Source organism: Takifugu flavidus, unplaced genomic scaffold, assembly GCF_003711565.1.
Source record: "Takifugu flavidus isolate HTHZ2018 unplaced genomic scaffold, ASM371156v2 ctg508, whole genome shotgun sequence".
In the NCBI taxonomy this organism is placed as follows: Eukaryota; Metazoa; Chordata; class Actinopteri; order Tetraodontiformes; family Tetraodontidae; genus Takifugu; species Takifugu flavidus.
The window spans coordinates 1-6,176 of NW_026622123.1; the positions used below are offsets into that span (position 1 = coordinate 1).

General features: G+C 50.6%; 1 pseudogene; it reads left to right on the forward strand.

Annotated features, from left to right (window-relative positions):
• Positions 1-4,088: 4,088 nt before the first annotated feature.
• On the forward strand, positions 4,089-4,197 carry LOC130520753 (5S ribosomal RNA; annotated as a pseudogene).
• Positions 4,198-6,176: the final 1,979 nt, after the last annotated feature.

Here is a 6,176-nt window from a genome sequence, read left to right on the forward strand (position 1 = left end):
GTGTCTGCAGTTCCACGCGTGTCCACCGGGTGGCGGTAAAGCACCACATGATATTTCTCCTTTTTGGAACTTCTTCAGCTGCGTTGAGCTTTAAATCTTCACCTGTCGCTCCCTTTAAGCTCTAAACTTTGCGGTTCGATGTGTAGTTTGTTGGTTTAAATATTTTTGATGAATTCTGATGACAACTGAAACTGTCAATAGAAAGTTCGTCCATTGTTCTACTGCGTCACACATTTTCATTATTTATTGTCATTTTTGGGTCTAAACTGGACCAGTTCTGTGAGCTGTTTTGCTTTTTCTCTGGACCAGATGTTCCAGGCAGGTTCCATCATCGGACACAGACGGAGACAGGTCACGTGACAACAGTCAGCCTTTAGTTCTTTATTACAGGACGATCTGGTTATATACAGACACGTATCTGCAAAATACTAAAAAAAGTCTATGAACCCAAAGTACTAAAAAGTCTACACCACGCACACGCGTGTATTAAGTGTTTATACACACGTGTGCGCGTACGTGCACACTGTATATTCATCTAATAACTGTTAGTTTCTAAAACACCAAAGTAGAGTCACTGAGGCACGGCTTCACCTCCTTTACACCGAGGTTTCCCTGAGCAGGTGTGATGAACTGTTGCAGAAGGAAAGCATGGAACATGTTAATAACCGGACACAAAAACACTCAGGTTTATTGTCTGACGGCATCAGTGTCTCTGGTTGCATCTGTCTGAGGAGCATTGTGAAACCAGGAGCAGTGTAAATGGGGGGGGGGGGGGCAGTGAGTGGATGCTGCATTCATCAAACACACAATAGTCAGAAGAGAAGAAGGAAGAACAGAAGCCCGTGTTCCTCAGTGTTGGTGTGGAGACGCCTGTTTGGAGGAGCAGGAAGCAGGCTGGACTCTTCCAGCTGGCTTTAATGCCACTTCTCTTCTGAGAACCTCCCAGCAGCTTTCTCTCCACCATCTTTTTACGCTGAAGGTTTTTGATCATGTCAGGTCAGATGTTCTTGGACTGAGGTTAAAAATGTTTGTTCTTGTTCTTGTACACACACATACACACACACACACACACACACACACACACACACACACACACACACACAGGCAGTGTCCCCCCCACAGGCGAATCACCTCTTTGAGGGGGGGACTTTGGTCTTGACTTCAACACTCAGCAGAGCGTCTCCATGGCGACCGCTTCGCCACGTGCTTTATTATTTAGGGTTTGATCGGAGTGGCATCACAACAACGATCCAGATTCACGAGTGCACGATTGTCCCGCTCGCGCGCGGCCCTCAGACGTCCTGCCGCTTGACACCACTGCCCCCCAGTGGTGAGAGGAGGAACTTCAACCCAGTTTCTGCTCTTCCTGTCCTGAGCCTGGTCGTGGTGTCTCCACCGCACTGGGACCCATCACCCACCTTTGGACACTTGGACCAGTCCAGTGGCTGCTGGTGCCGGCCCAGTTTGAGGAGTCCACACTACAAGCAATAAAGGACATTCCGTCCCCGTGACCGTCACCAGGATGGACCCTCCTGTGGACACCAAGACAAGCTTCAGCTGAATAAAGACGCCTGGACACCCGTTTACTCTGTGAGGGACAAAACCGGCTGCACGTCCAGCTAACGGGTGTCCTCCTGAATATCCCCCAAGGCGGACCTGTCCTCAGGTCCAACTGGGCCATCGCTGCTGCCTCCCTCTGACGTCCCCGTCGCTGACGGTGGCGTCAAGCATGCTGACATTTAAAGACATGTCCTCAGACAAACGTCCTCAGACGAGCGTCCCGAGACAAATGTCAGAGGACGAACCTTGGACAGATGAGGTCTCCTGGGCTCCGGAGACCCTGATGATCAGGAGCGGCGGCGGCGAGAGGAGTGATTTACCAGGAAAGGTCAACCAGTCCTGCCAGGGACAGACGCTGGACAGCTTCAGCTGACCATGAAGAAGCAGCGAGGGACGCCCGTCCGCCCAGTCTCCGGGGGCGCCGGTGACATTTGCGTCCCATTATATTGTGATATTGTCTGTAAAGTGCACGGGTCCAGTAACGGACCAGTGACGTGGCTGAAAAGGCCCCAATAAGCAACTAAGTTGACCTTTCGTGGGCAACAGGTGACACTCTTGGCTGGAGCCCCGCAGGTGCACCACCCTACCGGCAGGTGGCGCCACGAGCACTGACTCCGCCCACAAAGCAGCGTGTCAGGAAGTTCATACAGATTCCAGGTGTCAGTCACAGAGGCCAGCCTCAGGTGGTTCACGTAGACCTGAACCTGAGAGGTTCCACAGGCGGCGGGGGGGGGGAGGCCAGAGGGGGGAGGCAGAGGGGGGGCAGGGGAGGGGAAGAGGGAGGAGGGTTGGGGGGGGGGGCAGAGGGAACATTGCGTTCAGTCCCAGCAGCACCGGATGGTTCAGGTTTGAGCCGACCTGAGTGGGCCGTCAGGCTCTGGAGCCAAAATAGGAACAACTTATTTGGTCAGAGTAGCTGTCCCTCACGTCCCTCACGTCCCTCACGTCCCTCACGTCCCTCATGTCCCTCACGTCCCTCACGTCCTTCATATCCTCCATGTCCCTCACGTCCTTCATCTCCCTCACATCCTTTATATCATACATGTCCTCCATGTCCCTCACATCCTGCATGTTCTCCATGTCCCTCACGTCCTCCATGTCCCTCACATCCTCCATGTCCCTCACGTCCTCCATGTCCCCACGTCCTTCACATCCTCCACGTCCTCCGTGTCCTCCATGTCCCTCACGTCCTCCATGTCCCTCACGTCCTTCACATCCTCCTCGTCCTCCTGTCCTCCATGTCCCTCACGTCCTTCATCTCCCTCACATCCTTTATATCATACATGTCCTCCATGTCCCTCACATCCTGCATGTCCTCCATGTCCCTCACGTCCTTCACATCCTCCACGTCCTCCGTGTCCTCCATGTCCCTCACGTCCTTCACATCCTCCTCGTCCTACGTGTCCTCCATGTCCCTCACGTCCTTCATCTCCCTCACATCCTTTATATCATACATGTCCTCCATGTCCCTCACGTCCTCCATGTCCCTCACGTCCTGCATGTTCTCCATGTCCCTCATGTCCTCCATGTCTTCTCATCTCCTGTGTCCCTCACATCCTTCACATCCTCCACGTCCTCCGTGTCCTCCATGTCCCTCACGTCCTCCATGTACTTCTCATCTCCTGTGTCCATCACGTCCCGCCAGCGTGTCAACCTGTCAGGACTCAGGACGTCCCAGAGACGGGAGGGGCCCGTGTGTAACATGACAGCTCAGCTGTAACGCGTCTGCAGCTCGTGGCTGCGCCGCATATTTCTGCCTCCTCGCCGCGCTCCCTTCTCACGCTATCTTAGCGCTGCAGCCGATTGGACGGCGCAGACGCACCCTCCTTGGACACGCCCCCCCGGCCCCCCACATAAACCCTCCGGGGGAGAGAGCGGCGGCCGCACACTTGGCGTGGAGCGCGACTCCTGTCAGACATCTGCAGCCGGTAACGCTGATCAGAAGAAGCAGCCGTCTGTGCGGGTGCCGTCTGTGCGGGTGTCGTCTGTGCGGGTGCCGTCTGTGCGGGTGCCGTCTGTGCGGGTGTCGTCTGCGCGGGTGCCGTCTGCGCGGGTGCCGTCTGTGCGGGTGTCGTCTGTGTGATTGACAGATGCAGAACCAGCAACCTCTTCACGTGGCCTCGCCGCTGAGGCAGAGCCTCCCGCTCACCAAAGAAGCCGGGACCGCCGTCTACCTGAAGCTGGACTCCTCTCAGCCCACCGGATCCTTCAAGATCCGAGGCATCGGTCACCTCTGCCAGACCGTAGGTGCTCCCGGGTCACCTGTGTGTGTGCGGAGAAGAGCTCAGGGTATTGGTGGTTCACCGGGACACAGGAGGAGGGTTCTCGACTTCAGCTCCGTTGGGAGGAAGAATTAGAGGAAGACAGAGCTTTGATGTCTTTAGAGCTTTGATGTCTTTAGAGCTTTGATGTCTTTAGAGCTTTGATGTCTTTAGCTTGTTAAGACAGACAATTTAGTGGTTCACCTGTGGCTGCATTATAATACAGCAGATAAAGTTAGAAAGATGGATGGATGGGTGGATGGATGGGTGGATGGGTGTACCACCCTGCGAACGCCCGATCTCGGAAGCTAAGCAGGGTCGGGCCTGGTTAGTACTTGGATGGGAGACCGCCTGGGAATACCGGGTGCTGTAAGCTTTTTGCACTCCTCCACTGGGTCAGCAGAGGCCGCCAGTGTTCCTGATAATTATCCAGCCAGATGTTATTCACTTCTTAAGCACTTCTAACATTGAGATTTAATGTTGCACTATTGTACATCGTTTTAGATTTAATATTTTATGAGTGTGTCTGTGTGTGTGTGTCTGTGTGTGTGTCGCAAGGATGATCGGCGGTGGAGGAGACAGAGGGAGACGGGAGCTTCTTTACTCCAAAATTTATTTTTATTTTCCAAAAATAAAGTGGTGTCAGAAGATGCCAGGTTGAATCCATACAATAACATACAGACCCTGCACACTTTTACACACCACAACTTTGACTCTTTCTCCAACAATTCTTTTTTTCTCCAAAATAACAACCAACCAACTCAACATCCCACCCCGTCTGGGGTCTACTACAGGGCTTCTATAGCTGTAGCCCTCCTACAGGTGAAAACAATTATCAAAATTATTACGCTAACTAATACATTTACAAACTCAAAATAACAATCGAACAGAAAATATAAAATATGCGTAAAACGCCCAAAACAAATTTCCACCATCAAAACCACCCAGTGCATAGTAAAATACATGTTCAACTTACTCTTATCAAACACCCCCGCTAAAATAGATTGTGCCGTAGCACCTCGCGAAACCCCTCCATGTATACAATCATTGAACAGTCCATCGGTTTCCCCGAACCAGGAAGTATGTCCTGCTGGTGAGCTATTGAAATATTGGTGCTTTTGATAAATGACAAACAAATAAACCTTGATGCTTTTAAACAGCCATAGTGTGAGTGTGATTCTTTGGGCAACGTTAAACAGACGGGAGGTGACACGGTGAGGCAATATGACGCGCGTTGTTTACTTGGGTGGAAATAATTGTAACATAAATGCCGGTTGGCCATGCCGTGCATGTCGGCTACATTGTATTCCAATAAGAAGCTATGGTAAAAAGTGGTGTGTGTGAAATGCTTCAACCGAGTAAACCAAGACAGAACGGAATGGAAATGAAATGCAAACGTGTCGGCGTAAGTGGCACGGCTCACTCCGTGTGTGCGTGTGTGTGTGTGTGTGTGGTGTGTGTGTGTGGTGTGTGTGTGTGTGTGTGTGTGTGTGTTGTGTGTGTGTGTGTGTGTGTGCGTGCGTGCGTTTGTGTTTAAATAAAATTGAATTTCCCACTTTGGTCCACACTATTGTCAACATTTCTGTCTTCGCAAAAGCCAACTCAAGGCGGCAGAGTCCGGAATTGAAAACAATATCTAAAGAACTCAAGTATCATACTAACAACACTAATATTCCATCTGTCTATCCCCAACTGAATTAACTCCCCACCTATCTCATCAGATTATTTGTAACAGAATAAGCAGATAACGTAGCATTTCCCTGTTCATATCTGCGACTTGCAATTTAGAATTTGTCAATAAAACTATGCTATGACACAAACTACAGTTTAATAGACTGCTGTGCTCCTAAAAAGAGCAGCATTTGTGGCTCATAAACCTCACAGACACTGCTTTGCTCTTTAAACATTTTTATGATCGTGAATTTTTCAATCAAATATCTTCCGTTTGATAATGCCCAAAGCGGGATTCGAACTCTCCCTCTGGGGTCTTCAGGAGGTTTCAATCAGGTTGTCTGTTACAGCGATTCTCGACTGGCCCGCACCGGCCCGGGATCGATTCCCGGCCATGGCACATTGCGTTTAACTTGATTTCATTTATCGGAGTTGAATCTTGTTTGATTTGTTTGAAGACGTTTCACCTCTCATCCAAGAGCCGTTCTAGGCAGATTTGATGATATGACGCTCATAGGCTATATAGCCTTTTCTTTTTGGGGGGAATGGATTGGAGGCTGCTCCAACATTGACGTTTGGACTGTGACAAAGCAAAATGGACAACCTCCACCAGAATAAGTGTTTCAAGAAAATAAGTTTGCGTTGTATTTAACTTCAAAAGGCCATTTTCTTGCGGCTGCTCTT